General features: G+C 33.5%; 1 non-coding gene across 1 annotated transcript; it reads left to right on the top strand.

The window, feature by feature from the left end:
- Positions 1–3,094: 3,094 nt before the first annotated feature.
- Positions 3,095–3,213, top strand: LOC135118064 (5S ribosomal RNA). The gene has a single exon (XR_010277338.1). It is a non-coding gene; the product is annotated as a 5S ribosomal RNA (ribosomal RNA).
- Positions 3,214–19,339: the final 16,126 nt, after the last annotated feature.

Genomic DNA, 19,339 nt, shown 5'->3' with positions numbered 1-19,339 from the left:
GCCAGATGTTGCAGTACATTTAGTAAAGTATAGCTTTCACCTCTTGGCTACACTTTTATCATTATTTAATGTTAGATAGATGACCAATTATTGCAATTAAGTTTTTTTTATGGGTGCAGACTTAATTGCCTTAATGGTGATATTAAAATGAATGCTGTATTTATAAAATATGTCTAAGTTATTTTTAGCGACGTAGTTTTTTATTTTTGGGAATTTTTGTAGGTTCAAAGATATTTATTATTAAAGGTTATTTTAATTTTTTTTTTATATAACTGGCTGGCTTAGACTCCCGATATTCTACTTATCATCAAGCTTTAATGTTAATCAAATTTTAATATTTATTGGTTTGTTTTTATTTATTTTTTAAGCGTCTTTTCATGTATTTTTGTTAAACCACTACAAATATAAAATGTTCAATAGCAAACCATTTATGGTTTAATTAAAGGTGACTACTAAACTAGTGAATTATGATAATAGAAACATTATCTCAGAATTCTGGGCTATACCGGGTCCGAACTCGGACTATCGGCGAAAATTAAGTACCTAACTATAACATATCGGAACATTTGAATCCTAAAATTCCTAGATATCACTAAAACAAATATCGATAGGCTTTATTATTTCTCGTATGGACCCTTGTTTTTATAAAACTACATGTAGATCACTTTGAACTTGTATTGGGATTTCCCCAAAAAACTTGATTTTAGAGACCAAACCACTATGATCACACGTACTATCTAAAACTACAGAGCTATCAATAAAACATTTATGCAAATACGAACCTTATCCCAAAGGCATAAAGTACAGATTATCCGTCACCCCTACACTTCAGACTGATCTCAGTTTATCACACCATGAATTCGTATTGAAGATATTAATGGTTGAATTTATGTCTTGGGTTATTGAAAAGCGATTTTTTATTGTATTATGTATTATGTGGTACTTTTCTATGAGTATTTATTACGCAGGCTTTAGTTAAGCTCTTGTTAAAAGTAAAGAAATCATAATTTAATGAAGTTGCTGAAGTTTACTAGAGGGGGAAAGTGAAACACAAAAAAAAAACAAGTAAAAATTACGTAAGCAAATAATTAGTCTTAACTTAAATATTTACGCCTTTATTTTTTATTTTCCAACAAATATGTACACTATATTAACAACTACTTATCTTCTAAAAAATAGGCAGTTACTATATGTATACAAAAATAAAATATTAACTGAAATATTATATTTATTTCACGTTAATTTTGACATTTTTATTTTTTACAAATCACAGCCAAGAATCAGTTTCATCATAATTTGAGGAAAAGTAACGAAAAACCTTTGCTACGTCTAACAATTATGTCCGTCTAGGTAATTTAATTGGCACATAATACACTCAAAGATTATTATTACAGACGGTAGATATTATCGAGTCATCAAATTAGCTTTAACTATTTGATCTTTAACAGTCTTAGTTTAATAGTCTGGAATCGACCCTCTTGGCTATTACGCAGCTGTAACTGTTAGCACAATTATGATTATTGCTAAAGCTTTATTCTTTATTTGATTTCTTTAGGAATCCCTTTAAGTTCGTGAGGTTCCAAATAGGTAATTTCATTACGGGAAAATTGTATTCAAAAATATTGAAAAAGTAAAAAAAACTGAATTAGTAGATGGCAGCCTATTAATCACATAGGTACGATGTTGGGACAGAAAAATCTTACTTAAGTAGCGTTTAGTACATCCTCATGTCAAAATCTAGACACACGGCAGTGTGTCCGCCAAGTTCGAGCAAAAAAAGCGACACACCGGCCGTGGGTTATATTACACGAACCATTTCGGGCCAAATTCGACCCCCCTGTAACTCAAAATCTATTTTATTTACGCATATCAAATTTCTAGTATCTGTTGAGACCCCCTCACTTATCTTAAATACAAAATTTCATTAATATACCTATTGTAGGTCTTGAGATATTGACGTCAGAAAATCGCTATTTTTACTATACACTCACTGACTGACTCACTCATCAAAAACCTAGACCACTTCCAATGGTCGTATTGACTTGAAATTTGGCATGGAGGTAGGTCTTTATGTCAAGGTAAAGGGAAAAATCTGAAAATGGCCAAGTGTGAGTCGGTTTCAAAATAATGAAGGTGTTTTATACCCAGTGTAAATTTATACCCCTAAGGAACTAAAACGAACTAAATTTATCTATATTTATATAATATATCTTCGAATGGTACAAAGGTTTGTAATTAGTCAAAGTAAAGTAAAAATCTGAAAACGGCCAAGTGTGAATCACCTTCGAAAATAACGAATGTGTAACTTTGATCCACGAACATAATATATGATAACATGTCATGTCAGTCAGTTGGTAAATCTAGTCCATTTATGTAGTTAATCTAGTTCATTTCCTTGTAAGAAACATAGTGCATATTAAAAAATCTAAAAAATAGTATAAATGAGACATTTCTTTAACTAACTTCATCATAAGAAAAAAATAAAATAAACAACCTTACAAAAATAAATGAAATCCCATCCAAAACAAAAATGTGAAAGACTGCCAAGTTCGATAATATGGGAATGCTTCGCCTATAAAAGAAGTGAGATCTGAATAAGTACCAAGTTCCATACACATACCTCAGTTAAAAATAGTTACTTTTTAATGATGATTACTTGGCAAGTTTTAATAGAAAATTAAATACTTGATTCATTGCGTTTAGTAGGTTTATAACAAGGTGTATGAAAACTTGCCAAGTAACATCATTAAAAAGTAACTATTTTTAACTGAGGTATGTGTATGGAACTTGGTACTTATTCAGATCTCACTTCTTTTATAGGCGAAGCATTCCCATATTATCGAACTTGGCAGTCTTTCACATTTTTGTTTTGGATGGGATCAAGATTTACAAGCTGTAAGTACCTACCTGTGCTTTGTATTTGTTAATAACTATTTTTTAATTTACACACTAAACTTGATCTTATCATCCTTGAAAACACCTTGATAACTTATTTTTTTCTGTTTAGTTTACCATATTTGTTTATTTTTTTATCTTACCTCTTAGCATAAAAGATACATAGTTGATAGGGCACATAAAATTTGGTTCAGCGTATGCCAACGTCCATACTACGTTGAATACACCGGTTCTCGTCCGATCACCGAAGTTAAGCAACATCGGGCGCGGTCAGTACTTGGATGGGTGACCGCCTGGGAACACCGCGTGACGTTGGCTTTTTGCTTTTTGTTACAGAAGCCAGATAGTTGCGGTGAAGCCGGCGTCCCACTGTGTTGACACGTTGCAGAAATCTTTGCCTCGGTTGAAATCTTCCAAAACCAAAATCCTCCAAAAGAATTGGGAAATCACTCATTTACTTTACTAACTACTGTACTTTACTTAGGTGCTTATCTAACTTTTTTTAAGGATTATAATATGATTAACTACTAAGCCTACATGATACAATCCGCAATTATCCCCCGCACTCAGAGACATTTAATGATTACTTAAGTCACTCCTTAATGACAGATTCTCATAGAAATTCTGCACTAAGGAACGGCATAAGTAATGTCTCTGAGTATGTCCATAATATTATGACCTCTAACATCAAAATCCTGTAATTCATCATCTAGTTAAAACAATTAATCCTTATTCCCATTAATAACTGTCACACAACTCAAAAGTTAACCATTCACGTAGATAAAATGAAATTAACTTGAACTTAAACCACACACGTTAAACCTTAGCCACAATTAACAAAATAACCTCGTTAACGTGCTCGTATTTAAACTTGTAATTACAAAAATAACCGCTTCAGTATGGGTTCATCAAAATTCCTCGTTCGTTAACTTTTGCCGCGAAACAATTCCATCCCGATGCGAGTCTGCTTAAAAGTTTGGTTTAAGGTTCTGTCTTTGTATTTGATACTCTTAATCTTGTAGAAAATATTAGAATACTAGCTAACCTAAGTCTAAGGGAACTTACTTACACCTAGATAAACCAACCAAAAAAAGCTTGAATGTTATCTTATTTTGACGTTTTAGCGTATATATTATTACTGCCAACAGCAATTTCAGTGTAAATGTGCTTATTTCAAATATTGATAGTTCTGGTAGGTATATAGTCAAGTAAATTCTTAAATAAGTACCTATTCCTCGTATGCATTCGAATTTTATTTCCATAATAAGACCCAGGATCATCAAGCCACAAAACTACAATGTTGTTTTGTAACTGACATCAGCAAATACATGCTACTTGTACTACAAACTTTCAAATAAACTAGTATCTAGCTCACAAACAGCAATGGGAACACACAAAACTGACTGCGAACCGCGACTTTCCGAATGTTAACAAAGGAAACGACAAAACGAACTAACTTCTACAGTTACTGTTATTTTGTTCTAGCGTTATTAAAACACCAATTATTTATTACGTCATTGAAGGACAAGGATTTCTTTGAATTTTGATTTATGTATGTGCCTATTTCCCCATTTGTCTTAGTCAGATCCTAGTTATTTTGTCATCCATGGTCAAATCGCAGAAAGTTATTCGTTTGTTGTTTGTTCCGGTGTTCTGTAATACAGGATTAACCTACCACAGACACCAAAGTCTCTATGTTTAATGAAACTTGTACCCACTAACATGAGAAATAAATAAATGATTGATTGATGATTGAGTTATGATCATCTGCATACAAGTCATTTCCCAGCAAATAACAAAGGACAAAAGTAGGTATAGTGAGAAACAAAAAAAAACTTTGAAGTCTAACATAAAGAGTAAAGGCAGTCAAAACTTGATCACGTCACATCATGTAAGTACTGTAAGCATATTTGAAAATCATTTTCCCGGAGGTTCTGAAAATAACAATAATCTTAATCAAGCCCTCACCCGTAAGACGCCCACTGCTAAACAAACGATTTCCAAAAACCTCCATTTATAAGCGGCCTGAGTCCAGCGCCTACGCAACCTTTGTCATATCGTTAGAAAAACTAACATAGAATACCTACATCGAATTATACCAAAACATTTTAACTGCAATAACAAACCTCTCCAATCAAAATCCAAATTAAGACGAGGAACTAAAAACTTTTCGTTCTAAAACAAAACTTGTGGCCATTAAAATGTTCGCAACCCAACCCTCATTATTATATGAATAGCGTTCCTTTCATAAAACTATCACATATGCTTTAATTACGGCACCATCATCCTTACTTACTAATATTATAAAGGATTAAGCTTGTGAATCTGTTTGTCGACTTATTCAATCTCAAATGGATGTATATTTTTTTGGTATGGAGTATGTATGCACCTTTTTTTATGGGAAATCATCAAATGACCCCTCCCGCTGTGAGTGCAGCATGATGGAGTGTCAGACTCTTAATGACTAAAACCCATCATGTTCCTTTTTAAGCCCTTTCTGTACCAGGGCTGTGGTAACTCTTTCGAACAATCCCTTGGGCTTGGAGGTTGCACTTTTCTACTTTTCCTTTGCATCCTAGAAAGTCCATTGACACGTTGTAAAGACCATGCGAAACATCGAGTCTATCTTATATAATTGATATGACGTTTGTTTGTTACTATGCTTTCACTGCAGTACCCAAACCTACGTCTGAAGTGATAAAAGCTATCCTGAAGACGATTAAAGAATTTTCGTACCTAGATACGGGAATCAGGACCTTCGAAACGCGAGTGATATCGCAGGATAAACCTAGTTCACCACATGACTGTTCCAAGCTACTAATTGTGCAAAGTTTCGTTCGGATGTTCTCGTTATAAGTCGTCAAATTTCGCGACGAATCGTCAGCCCTTTAAGTTAGGAGTTGCAGTTTAGTCGCACTTGAGTTGTCTTTTTCAAAGATGGCGGCGAAATAATGGTTTTGTTTTGTTGCGTATTGCGAAATTGAGTATTTTGGATATAGAGATGATTATAAAAGTAGTTAAAACTGCGTTTATTTTTTACCAAATTAAGTCTAATACTTACTATTCTAGTTAAGATTCTTATATTGGAATTACATATATTCTTATTATGAATTGAGTTAAATTGTAAATTACAATAGATAAATGCTGATCAACGTTTGATTAAACATTTTCATTTGTTTTTCATAAACTTTGCTAATCATTGCCTCAAAATCTACTGCGTCATCGCATTCTATTTTTTGCCTGTAATAAATCACATCCTAATTATTTAGTTCTATCTCAAAAAATACTCTAATTAAGATCTCTAGAAGGGTTCATTGTCCTACGCTTCGTGAAAAAATAATCTAACACTTTTCGCTAATTAGGAAACTTTTCATGCCAAAATTAGATGCCTACAAAAACGCTGAAAATCCCTGAATGTCAACGTACTCTAGACAAAGTTAAAATTGAATCCTTTTTTAAGGATTAAATAATGTTCATTGTAGATATTTGTTAAAAAAACATCTTGATTATTTTACTAATTAATTAAGTAAAGTTCACGGTATCGGAAGGGGTCATTACCTGATTTGGAAATGTTATTCATCAACCTTTTCATTAGTTCACAAAATGGATAAAAATAATTACCTATAACATGAATGCCTAGCTATTTCCTGCAAGTTCTCTCATATTCAAAAGGACGTTACATGTTACTGAATCCAAACTATTAGTAATTACACACATATACATGTGTCTTCTCAGGATCATTCATCCCATAAATACCATATTTCGACAACATGGTGCGCGAAAGCATTAACATTGACTTTTTCAAAAACCTTTAAGATTTGATAACAATGAATAATACTTGACCAACTGATTTGACAATCACACGGCACAATCTAAAAATGTCCTACCAAAGATAGCAACATCAAAATCTTTATCAAAACCCTCAGAATAATTCGACACAACAGTACTAAGCACGTAAATAAATAACTTCGAATTCATTGTTAAAAATACCAACAAAATAACAATCACATTTCGAAAGCCGATAAAAAATCTTAGCATCGCAATAAAATGAATTTTCTCCTTCAATGTACCGAAATTTCCGATAAAGATTTAAAGAGTACGCGATCGGAGCGTTTACGAAGAAAGCATTATCATGCATTAAAATTCGGCATCGAAGCAAATTGTTATCGGTGGAGCCTCGCGCTTAGAGCATATAACAAACGGGAGACACCATTGCTATATCTTCTTCTCTGTCAACATGAAAAAACCTCTGCCCAGGACTCATATTACATTTGTATAATGTGTGTCTTACAACGTGAAAGTGCTGGCAGGAACATCTGTGACACGGTTTTTCAACAGTCTTTTTCACTGGCGGGTTTTCCGATGCGTTCTCACTCAAAACCGAGCAAAAAATACGCTAGTCTGAATGTGCTATTGAGCTTATGTTGGTCAATTTTATACTATGCGTGCGTAACAATGTGATATACCTAACACTTTGCTGCATTGCGTTTCCTCACCCAAATTGGCAGATTTGTGGTTACGGCGGTTCTATCAGTTATGTGCTCTAAGTTACCGTCGGAGCCTAATGAGGTATTTGCATGGGAAAAGAGTTCCAAGCCGCGTTGTTGTTCTTGAGTTGTTGACAACACTGCAGCTAGGTAAGAATTTAAGAATCTATCGATTTTATTGGTATTGTGAAATCAGAATTTTTGTATTGTAGTTTTGTAAGTACCCAGTTTTTAAGTTCTTTTGTGTTTTTTTTGTGGTGTTGATTCTTTTTAAACGTTTCGGTGGAAGGTGTTACATTTAATTTATATTAATTACCTACTGCGTAGGTGATCTTCGCGGCTCCTTCCGCGACTCAAGGGAACTATTTACCGCACCCGATGTAAAAAGTACCCTGTGTCATTTCTCACGCCCTAGGCTATCTATGTATCAAAGCAAATGTCTTACACATTCATAATGTAGAACCAAAATTACCTTTTAAACATCTTTAGCGTTTTTATTTACATTTTTAAGTACTCATCACTCATGCTGTGATTCATTTTGTTTTCTTTTCCATATATTCGATACACAAATCTCAATAGCACATAGGCACATAGTAAGAATGGTTAATGAAACTTTATGGTAAGACCAAGCCATAGATATACAAGGGGTGAATAAATCAACATTAATATAAAGGAGAAAATCACACCAGTCTTTGAAAGGTTCCTTTAGTAGGAAAATGTCAAAAGATTTTAATTGGTGGTCAAATATTTTGTGAGTCAATTGAATAATTTGCAAATTGAAGATTTTACTCAGAATTTACAACTGTATCTACCAAGGTTTATAGTTTCAAAAGAAAAGATTTATTCATCCAGAATAGTTCAGATATAATCTTGAGCTTATGCTCCACTACGAAATATGTAGTGTGTGATTTTGTATCTCCATCTCCATACAAGTAATAAAGTTAAGCACAAGAAGAAAATTTTGAAATTATTTTGTACTTTTTACGATGGTAAAACACTCGGACACAGATAAGACTATTATACCGGATGAGTACGTGGGTTGTAAGTTGAAGTTGTAGGTACCCATTGACTGATGACCAACTCCCTTAGTGCACAGGAACAAAATCCCAAACGCATTTGTTTCGACTACAATGACATTGGTCCGTCCACAAGTTTGCCGCTTTCCACATAGGTTGTATTGTATATCAATCATTGATTTCAACTTCTGTGGGATGTATTGTGGACTTTTTGACTTTTTTCGGAATCGAATTTTGGTAACAAATTGCATGTCCTTTCTATAGGTCGTGGTTTAAAAAAGTTGCTAGTGTCTTTGTTCATGTTGATTAACAGTTGTTGAATTTATAGTGCACAAAGAGACGCTATGGAGGAATTCGTTTAAACGGAAATTATGTAATTTATTCAAAAAATTAAATAATGGTTAGCAACGAAATACATAAGATATTCGCACTCGCGTGCAAAGGGACCTAGGTAAAAAATATTCTATAAGAGTAAATAGAAATAGAGGCTTATTTTATTAAAAGTAAACTGATGAACTTTTTTCAAACACTTTCATGGCATAAAGTTTGGTTTTCCCAAGTTCTATGTCGATTTCAGCATTGCATTGCAAACTAGGTCATTACAGATACACTAGATCTTATTAGAGTTAAATATATGTATATTTAAACCGAGCCAAAGGTATTCCCCTAGGAGCTTTGTACGTAGATACTAGTACTTACATTAGAGCTGGGATAATTGTCGACTGTTCTAATCGACTGAGTCTATTTGCGGAATCGAATAATTTTGGTCACTGAAACCACCATTCAACGCTGGACCACAGGGTTCTCTGCAATACTTTGACAAATTGTCAATGATAAGATAACTTCTGAGCAATTGGCAATTAATCGTAAGACAGCGATATTGCACCTCCACAGATTTTTAAGAAATAATTCATCGTACATCTAACATTGATTTAAATTACAAATAAGTATAAGCTGAATGCTACTTAAGTAGTTTGACATACATTTGACACGACAGTACAGAATTAAATAATCGAATAATCAAACTCGAATAAAATTTTAATCGATACTCGTTCCACATAATTAGATACCGCACCACACTATGCAGTTCGTTTACCCTCTAGGGTACTGGCAGCAACACTGCATGTGAGCTTATTTCCCACTCGCGTTTGGTTACGTTTAGATACCACCAGATTTGTGTACCGCAGCGTTGGGAAATCGCTATGTAAACGATTGTAATCGATTCGGGAAATTACTCGATAGCTGTGCCGATTATCGAATTAGGGTTATTGCTCTATTTAGTCTGTTGGAGGCGATTAAAGGGTGTGATAATTAGGTTTAGAAATCTAGGAAAAGTAATTATTTTAGGGACTTAGTAATTATCTTTGTCTTTTTTATGAAAAATCTATACACGTATAGTTACTTCTTAGATTGGTATTTATTTGCACCGAAAGGTATTGTTGTAAGCGAAACTTATTTCTCAAAATTTTGTTTCCGCATGTTACATGTAGCAGTTTTTCTTTTAACTGTACAACAATTCTATTGAAATTACAATGAATTAACTTAGATACGTAAACATATTTTTAAGTAACTTGTCTCGTGTTTTATTAGAAAAACTTCCTCGATAAATAAGCTTTAAGCGATTTACTCTGAAGTCTAAAATACATTAATAATATTTATTAAATAAGGAAAATCAGGATTATCCTCTATTAACATTTTCCAGTTGCCTGTTAAATAAATTAACGTTAAAAAGCCGTTAACACAGGAAAAATAATGTTCGTACATTGTAGAAGAAAGGAAAGAAAAGCTGTCATTACCATATTTTATTAGCTAACAAAGGATAAATAAGGTATGACAACAATAATCCTGAAAGCGTAAGAAAAATAGTGCGGTTACAGTGTTGACAAGTTTACGACAAACACGAATATAGAAACTTACTAGATACGACTACAAAAAAATGGGTACAAAAGTTAGTTACAGAAAATGCACGCTCATACAAAAATATGAAAGCGTAACGATGTGAAAGAATATACTAAAAAAATAAGAATCGTATTACTTAAACTTTTAAAAAATATAATGATATCTATGCAAAATAAAACACATCAAAAACATTTGAAGAATCAATTTATTGATGTCAGCCATTAGTTTTGAAGTTATTCTATAAATTCCCAAACGTTTCCAATTTAGCATGAAGCATGCTATTATTTTTTCAATTTCGAATGCTTCAAAAATTCGAAATTTAAAAGAAAGAAAACCAAATGATTTTATATTTGAAAAATAGCAAATGACAAGTCAAACTCAAAATATTTTATTCGCTTGTTACGGTGTTTTACAGACGTTTAATTTATGTAAAGTACAGCGTAAGGGTCTTTTTCAGGCATTGCAAATGTTAGGGCTTATAACACACTTATTACTGTTTCTATACTAGCCGTTTTCCCGCGATAAAATACAGCCTATATTACTTGCAGATGATGTAGCATTCTAATCGTGAAATAATGTTTAAAATCAGTTCAATTGTGTTTGAGTTTATTTATATTTATTAATATACGTGTATTATAATTTTTAATTTAAGGTATTAAGCATAGTTTGCAGTAGTAATATTAATAAAGTAATCGAAGTTAATACACTATTTTTACTTTTAACTTATTCAATGCTATTTCATATCCAGTATTCATAAATCGCTTGCATTCTCGCGGTCCACACAGGACATTGTTGTTTATGCTGTTCATTTCAGTTTTTATCGCGAAAGGCTACGAAATATGCGGCCTAGGCCAATAGCAATATTTTCCTTGTATTCGTAATAAGATATTATTTGTTTTAGCAAAAGGGTTTTTCGTTGAATTTCGATTCCAGAGAAAGCCTAACATACAAATATTTATTTTATCAGCCATTTTGGTCAACATTTCCAATCGTTGTGTCCGTAAGTATATTGTTAGATATGAATCCTCCTTGCTACCAACCTGGCCTGACCGGGCTGGTATAGAAGAAGAAGTTATGACGGATAGAAGGAGGACGGGCGTTGAAGATGTCACATCGTGATCATATAATTAATTATCGATATTGTATTTGCTATTCAAAGTTGCCTTCTGCTAAATCCTTTGTAAGAAATAAACCTTACCAGGTTAAATGTTTATAGACGTGTGTTATTCATTTTCAAGTACCACTTCTGATCTGACCTCTAAGAATATTATAATTTCTAATTATGTAGATAATATTCTTAAAGTCTGATACCATAAATACAGTCTCATTTTATGGCATAAGGCATCGTATCAATAAGCGAGAAAAATCTATATTTCCATTTTTGCAGCAGTAAATATGTAAAAAAATGCAGTTACATAAAAACTTTTTTTTCTAAATCGCTTTCCTCATAGCCCGCGGCTTTAAAACTAAAAAATGTGAAGGCACTTTCTGGACGAACGAACAGCGTTTTTGTTGCAATTGTACGCACCGAGCGTTTTAGAACGTTTATTTTATATTGGCAACTGTTGCCGGCGCTTTATGGAGTTTCGCACTTTGTTGCTCGAATTGAGGATTAATCAAAAATGTTATTCAGGAAAGACTTAGGTACGGTAGAAACGAGAAAAATAGCTAAAAACGACACAGCATCATACTAAAACCTAATATGGATTTTTATATATTTGGATATTTCTTCCTCAATCTCGCTTTGATGGCTGAACAAAATAATCTGACACACATATCAACTGGGGAACATCTTTTTACCTAGGTGCAGCACGTAGTTTAATTTCTAATACCTAATTTAACACCTCCTCTGTTAAAGATACACTCGAGATGTATAACCAATTTCGAGGTACAATTCAATAAACACAACACGATACCTACCAATACCTACCTCTAAGCACCTAAGGTATAACCAATACTCAAAACGGAACTTCTCCCGTCAACCAGTCAGAATATCATCCACCTACAAATTCCCAGAAAACTCAATAACATTCTACTTTATTCCTTCACGTCCATAACGTCAGATATTACAGGCACATTATGTAAATCAGAATCATATGTCAATAGAAATTAATATCATATAGTAGGAAAAAGATTGACTGTCTGACAAGCAGATTGATTGCATTTTAACCCTAACCCTTTCATTTCGCGTCACAGCCATGGCTTGGGGTTGCGTATTTGTGAACTAGTGTTAGGTTGCTAAGAAGATATCATATTTTTTAAACCATGTATTTCATGTATTTTTTTGTTGAAGTGTGAAAATCTGGGAGCTTGGTACCTTTGCCTTCAATCACAATAGCTACGTTGGCGTGAATAAAACCATTCACGCAAACATTTATGGAACAAAATGTAGATATGTGCTCTTCTTCGGTGTGACGTCTGCAAGTGTAATTTCTTCACTTCAGTTTCATGTATTTTTGTTACATTATATGACAGGTATTTCTACATTTCTAAAGGACTGCATAAACTTATTTCCAATGTCAACATGAAAAATTAAACGAATTCACATAAAAATAGGTGACACTATTTTAAGCTACGAGCTTAACATCATTTCGATAACAACCTCAGTCAACAATTCCTACCATAGCTCACCCATACTTCACAAATACGCGTTCAAGAAGCACACGTCATCAATCACAGTATGTCTGTAAGCGCCTTGGCCGGAGGTAAATCTCTCTTTTTTACCCCCTAACATCATTTGGGGAAAACCCCCTACATCACAGATACCGGCATTATCGAGCCTGTTTGTGTTTTGAGCTATTTTTTTATTATTTACCCCCAGCTTTGGGGGATAGAATAGGTAAAATAGGTTTTCGTGAAAATTGGTTTGATTGAATGCCTTTGCCGGGTGAAATGTTTTTTTCTTGCGAATTGACATGAGAAGCTTACAAGTATGTGACCAGGAGATTCTCAAAGCTAAAACTATCTTAGGTGTTGAATAAGTAGATTTCTGAGTACCTTAATTGTGTACTACGCTTTTCTTGAAGCACTTGTATATCCGTGTAATCTAACTTAAAATAAAAAAACTTTTCCTAAATCCCTCCTCAGAACTTTAGAAAAAATTCAAAAAGCGAAATACATTTTAAATAAAGAACGCACTTTCATTACAGCAGCACTGCAAATTATCAAGTACCCGCCAACGCGGCTTTCAGACGATGAATGGGGCCCCCAAATCAGTCTGAGACAGTAATCAGGACACGACACTCCCCCACTTTGTAGATAATAGAAAAATAAAAGATTTCAAACCCAGCTCTACACGGAATGAAAGAAAATTAATTTTAGGGGAACATCTGCCATTAAAATAAAAGCAAAGATTGTTACAATTGACTTTTCTGTCTGTTACATTTTTTTGAAAGATTTGCGGAATGTTTTTTTTTTTTTTATGCAGTGATTAAAGCTTTGGTTACAAGGCCTTAGAAAAAGACGGTTTTTTGTCTGTCTTTAGTCTTGTCATTACAAATCCAGTATTACATAATTTATAAATTTTGAGCATATTGCTATATAGACATTGTACGTTCAGTTTATGCTTGTCTTTGGAAATTGTTTTTTTTTTCATTATGTGTACCTAAATTTGCAGTTTTTTTGGCATGAAGGGTTTATTGCTCATGGCGACTCCGGTGGTACAGGTTGAATATGTATTTTTAAATAAAAAGAATACTAACCAATCAATGTACCTCATTAAACAGCAAGGGTAATGTACTACAGAGATGTAGCAGTAGAAGTGTAACCAATAACTATAGTCTGCAGGGGATCATTATCCTCACGAGGGCAGAGCTCATCATAAAACCAAATGCTCAGTCTCAAGGAGGTTTTGAACCAGCGGTTAACTTCAACTTGATAATAATATGTCTACGATTTCTATATCATTTAAAATATGTCTTTGTTTTCTGTGCACTGAAATCTATTGTTGTTGCATGGTAGAATTATGAATAAAGATACCTAATAATTATTAGATAATAAGTATATTGTTATTTAATTATTTCTCTTTATATCCCAAAAAGCATTGCAAACATGCACATTTTTGTCTTAAATGGAAGTATGATTCTTTTACTTAGTACACGTGGAGAACTAGTCTGCGTTGCCGGATAAAAAAAGCCTATATGCTTCCTCAACGAATAGGCTATTTATCGATATAATTTAATAAATCGACCTAAAAATGTATAAGGTTAGCGCATTCAAACAACTACTCTTCAGCTTTATAATATTAGAAATTCTTCTGGAGTGCAAGACTGGCCTAATGATAAAACCAGTAAAACGGTTCAAACCACCAAAAATGGCTACCCACTTAGGAACAAAAACGTAATCACAAAACGAAAATTATACGCAAACATTGCGTAACACAATCAAAGAACATTCTCGAAACGTCGCGACTTCTAATAAAGACACTGGTAATTAAATAATTTCATATGTATTGTGTAATGAAGTTTATTTATCTGGGGGCCTAGGTCGCTGTTTATTATGGAAATCGGCCGACCCTCTACCAAAATATTGGGCCTGGGAAGCAGAATGAAATTTTCGTAGTTACTTCACTTTTTTTTTCTTTTTTCAATTAACGACATTATGTCTGCATTTTTATTTAAATATAGACACACAAAATTTAACATTGGTAAAAAATTTTGTATAATTTTTTATTTTGTATGTACATGTTCGTTTATACATAGGTAAGTATTCATTAAACTTAACAAAATAAAGAATATCAACTGATAAATTATAGGATCTAGAAACCAGTTCCGCAGTCACAGAAAATGTATTTTTATATCCCTATGTGACTTCCATGCTACATTTCCAGGTTCCATTTTCCAATAAGGGTTGCCATACTAAAAATACTCTAACAAGATACCCAATAAAATTGAGTATACCGATACTGCGTATCGTTCCACATCGTGGTACTGAGGCCTGAACCTAATTATGGCGACGCTCATTTTGGCGCGAAAATGTGACAGTTCGTTAGGTGTCGGCCGCATCTTGGCGGGAAATGGAATTGTTAGGTTATGAGAGAAATAAGTTTATACTCGCAGACGGTTTAGCTGATCCTTGTTATTTCTTGTTTTCGTAAATGGCTGGTAAATGTAGGCATTTGGTAATGTCTTCTGTTTCTTAAACAAAATTAAGTTAGGCTACGAATGGAAGTCCCTACTAAATGTAGCTAATATTTATTAAATTCTTTGTTCTGTTTTCAAACTGTGTTCAACGTAATACAGAACGAAAATTATGTTTGTAGGTAAATGACACGGATGAAACGTGAATTTTAAACAAAAACAACGAAAGCGGAGTCAGTAAACATTATCACTTACCGCGCACAAAATGGCGGCCCCGCGTAAATGTTAAATACAAAACAGAAATCAAATTAACGACAGAAACGGCCAGGTAGCGGGCACAACGATATTTTTAAATTAAAACAAGATTAAAACAGGAAAAAGTAGGCATTTGGCTGTGAAATAAGTAATCTCGGAACAGACAAAGACATTTGATGAAAAACTTGGAGGGAGATGAAAAAGAAACATTGGAAATTAATTTTGTCGGCTTTGAAGTTTGTCGTAATGATGAGAGATTTTGTCAAAATATCGCGCTGCGAATGTAGCCGGGTGTGGTGACATTTTAGATTACTTCTAAGCATTTCCTTCTTTTTGTGTTAAATAAGAAAAATAATCTTCCTTTTTGTTGTTTTAAACAAACCAAGTATATTGCATTGTGTATTATGTCATCGGACTCCTTGCGAATTATTGAAGTATAGAATGTCCTATTACATCCAAAGGCTTATCATCTCAACCATTTAGGTCCCTATGCCTACCATTTCACCCACTTTCCCATAACAATTTCTGTCTAAATCTACAAAAAAAAACAACTCACACCAATTCAAAATCATGTAAGTACCAAAGCACAGTGAGACAAAAAAATATTCACGCCAAACATCTTACCTGAAACGAAATTACGTGGAAAATAATGACGTTGACAATAATTTGACGCCGGTGTGTTGAGGGACCCTTTTCACACCCTTTTTATAAAAAAAACCCCATGTCAGAGGAACGGGGATTGGCTTAACCCAACCGTAAATACAACCGAGCGATACAAGATGGAATACAATACAATTTTTGTGGAATATCTTCGGGATGGGCTTGGAAATGGTGTGAGAATTTCTTCGGTAAGTTTTATTTTAAATGGTGAATTGACAGCAGTCAATATTTGTGTGAAAATGGTAATGGCTTTAAATCACTCTTAAAAAGGTGTATGTAAGGTGTAAGTAAAAGGTAAAAGTGTAAGTTTATATAGTAACGCAAATAGCTTACCTTTTGATTAATACAAGCTAATTACATAAACGAAATAAATCCTACGACCATTTTCATCAACACAAATTACGCCCAATTATACAATAATTTATAAACCAAGCATAAAATTTTCAATTTCAAAAAATAAATTATAAGAAACAAAAATATAAAACATGACATTAACAAGTGATTAATCTTCTTTAAGAGTAACCGCACACTGCAAACTTTTAGTCGGCCGATAGTTTGTTTGGACTCATAAATTAGTATGGAGATGAATGGTAGTACGCACATTACAAAGATCAGGTATTTAGCCGGTATCAGACTACTGAAAACTTTGATCGGAATCAAGGTTTTCAATCAATCAGCGGGGCCCAGCAGGGACAAAGCCTGCCGGATTGTTCGAAAGAGTTACCGCGGCCCTGGTACATAAAAGGCCTACGAAGTAAGCCGGTTTTACTCAGTAAGAGTCTGACACACGCTACTAACCCACAGCAAGAGGAGTCATTTGATGATTTCCCATTTTTTTTTTTTATCTAACATTTGGGCAACTGTCGGCCGACTGTTTAATCTGCAGTATGTGGCTACTTTAAACGTTTATTTTAGGCTTTACAAATACGCTGTAAATAAATTTTGGAAAACATAACGAATGTTTTACATTATTTTATTCGCGTTCACGACTGTGGACTGTCACATTAGTTTGAAAGGCCACCTGTGCTCCATTGAATAGATTCGTAAAATATTTGCAAGTTATATTCAAATAAAATTCTCGTGTGTTTTCTTTTTTTAAGGCTTCGATTAAAAATAGCACTTTTAATTTTACCTTTAGGTACACCATTTATTTGTGTAAAAAGTCCAAAAAAGTTAAAATTACCTTTAGTTAAGTGGCTACTCAAATTAAGAAATTATTCTAGAGGTTGAAGATTTCTTACTATTTTATGACAATCAAAAAAATAATCTAGATTTTCATCTATAATGTAAACTATAATAATGCTCACCCACCCTCATAAACGATGTTACATACATAAATGATGAATCAGCGTGAATTCAGCACCCCCCACAGAATTGTATCATATATTCATAGTATATCGTAAAAATTCACCAAAGATATTGCAATAATTCTTCATCCCCCAACCATTTTACAAATGTTCGGGAATAGATATAAATAAGTCATGACCCAAACAGCTACATTTCAGCTATATATTTACTTACAAAATTATAAATATAGCGTTATCGTTATGGTATATAGGAACCTAAGATATTATTTATTTTTATTAATATAATTTAGGCCCCAAAGTAATTTAAGGTAAAGATCATCTGCCCTTATCACAATTTTATTTGGTGTCGGCGCAGCATGTTTTCTCCTTCCATACTCTTCTATCTTTGGTCGTCCTGTTCCCCTATCTATATCCGTCCATGGTCACGCTCAAAACCTTCCTAACAACATGACTCTCATGCCTCCGCATCACATGCCCAAAATATACCTAATATATGAAAGGAAAATTATTGTTTCATTATTTTGCAAAAACCTTGTATAACCGAATATACATACTTACTTAGGAATGTGTAGACAGTTTTTCTTCATAGTAAATACTAGCTTCTGCCCGCGACTTCGTACGCGGATCCTGTCCCTTATGCCAGCGACTACGGGGTCAGCAAAATCAAAGATCTGAATAGTCGGATATTGAATTTTAAGGGACCGAAGAGAAACGTTCTATATCGACGGGTAAAAGGCAAAAGGGGTCAAGCACCACAGATCAAATTGTTCAGGAGAGTAAAAAGAAAGTTTAAAAAAATAATATCTCTTTATTGCTTTATTGAATCACATCACAATCTTCAGAAAAGTTTACTGAAATACAATGCTCTTTAATAATTTTAGATCAAAATAAGCCTGAGATCAATAGTTTCAAAGATAGATGTCGCTTGACCCCAGGTTTTTACCATATTTATCGCATTTGCGAGGGGGTCAAGCACCAATATTGAATGTTGGAATATTAAGATTTTGGCCTAAGCTCCATGTGTATAAAGTAGTAAAGTATTTTATTTTATTTGGCACAACAGATCATAGAACTAAGTCAGATTTTGGCTTAAGTTAAAATATCTTAATTAACAGTATTATTTTATATTTGGCACAGCAGGTAGGTAATAGAACTATGAATTATGTATTAAACTAAAACAATACAAGGAACAAAACTGAGATCCAAAAAACAGCAGTTACCTAACTGATAGGACATACAACAGCATGTTATCAAATTATTTGAGTAAATAAGCCACAATAATTTGGTAAAAATTATGATTGTTTACATTTTTACTAATTTTTAATGATTTCCTAAACGCGTGAGCCGATTTACCTGATTCAAAAACGGATAAAATGGTTTTATACAAAAATTGGTGTCAAATAAAAGGTCTAAACTTTTATTTGACACCAATATCGTTAAGATATCTCGATAAACACATTTTCAAGTTGTCTCGTAATAAAATTATCCAACATGTACCTATGAAACGCGTACCTACTACCTATTACCAGTTCTTAAAAAAACACGTTTTTTGTATGAGAGCCCCCCAAAATATTTATTTGATTCTAGTTTTCAGTATTGGTTGTTATAGCGGCAACAGAAACACATCATCTGTAAAAATTTCAACTCTCTAACTATCACGGTTCATGAGATACAGCCTGGTGACAGACGGACGGACGGACGGACAGAGGAGCGAAAACATTAGGGTCCCGTTTTACCCTTTG

This window comes from Helicoverpa armigera, chromosome 17 (genome assembly GCF_030705265.1).
Source record: "Helicoverpa armigera isolate CAAS_96S chromosome 17, ASM3070526v1, whole genome shotgun sequence".
NCBI classification, from domain to species: Eukaryota; Metazoa; Arthropoda; class Insecta; order Lepidoptera; family Noctuidae; genus Helicoverpa; species Helicoverpa armigera.
This window is presented reverse-complemented; position numbering and strand designations above follow the sequence as displayed.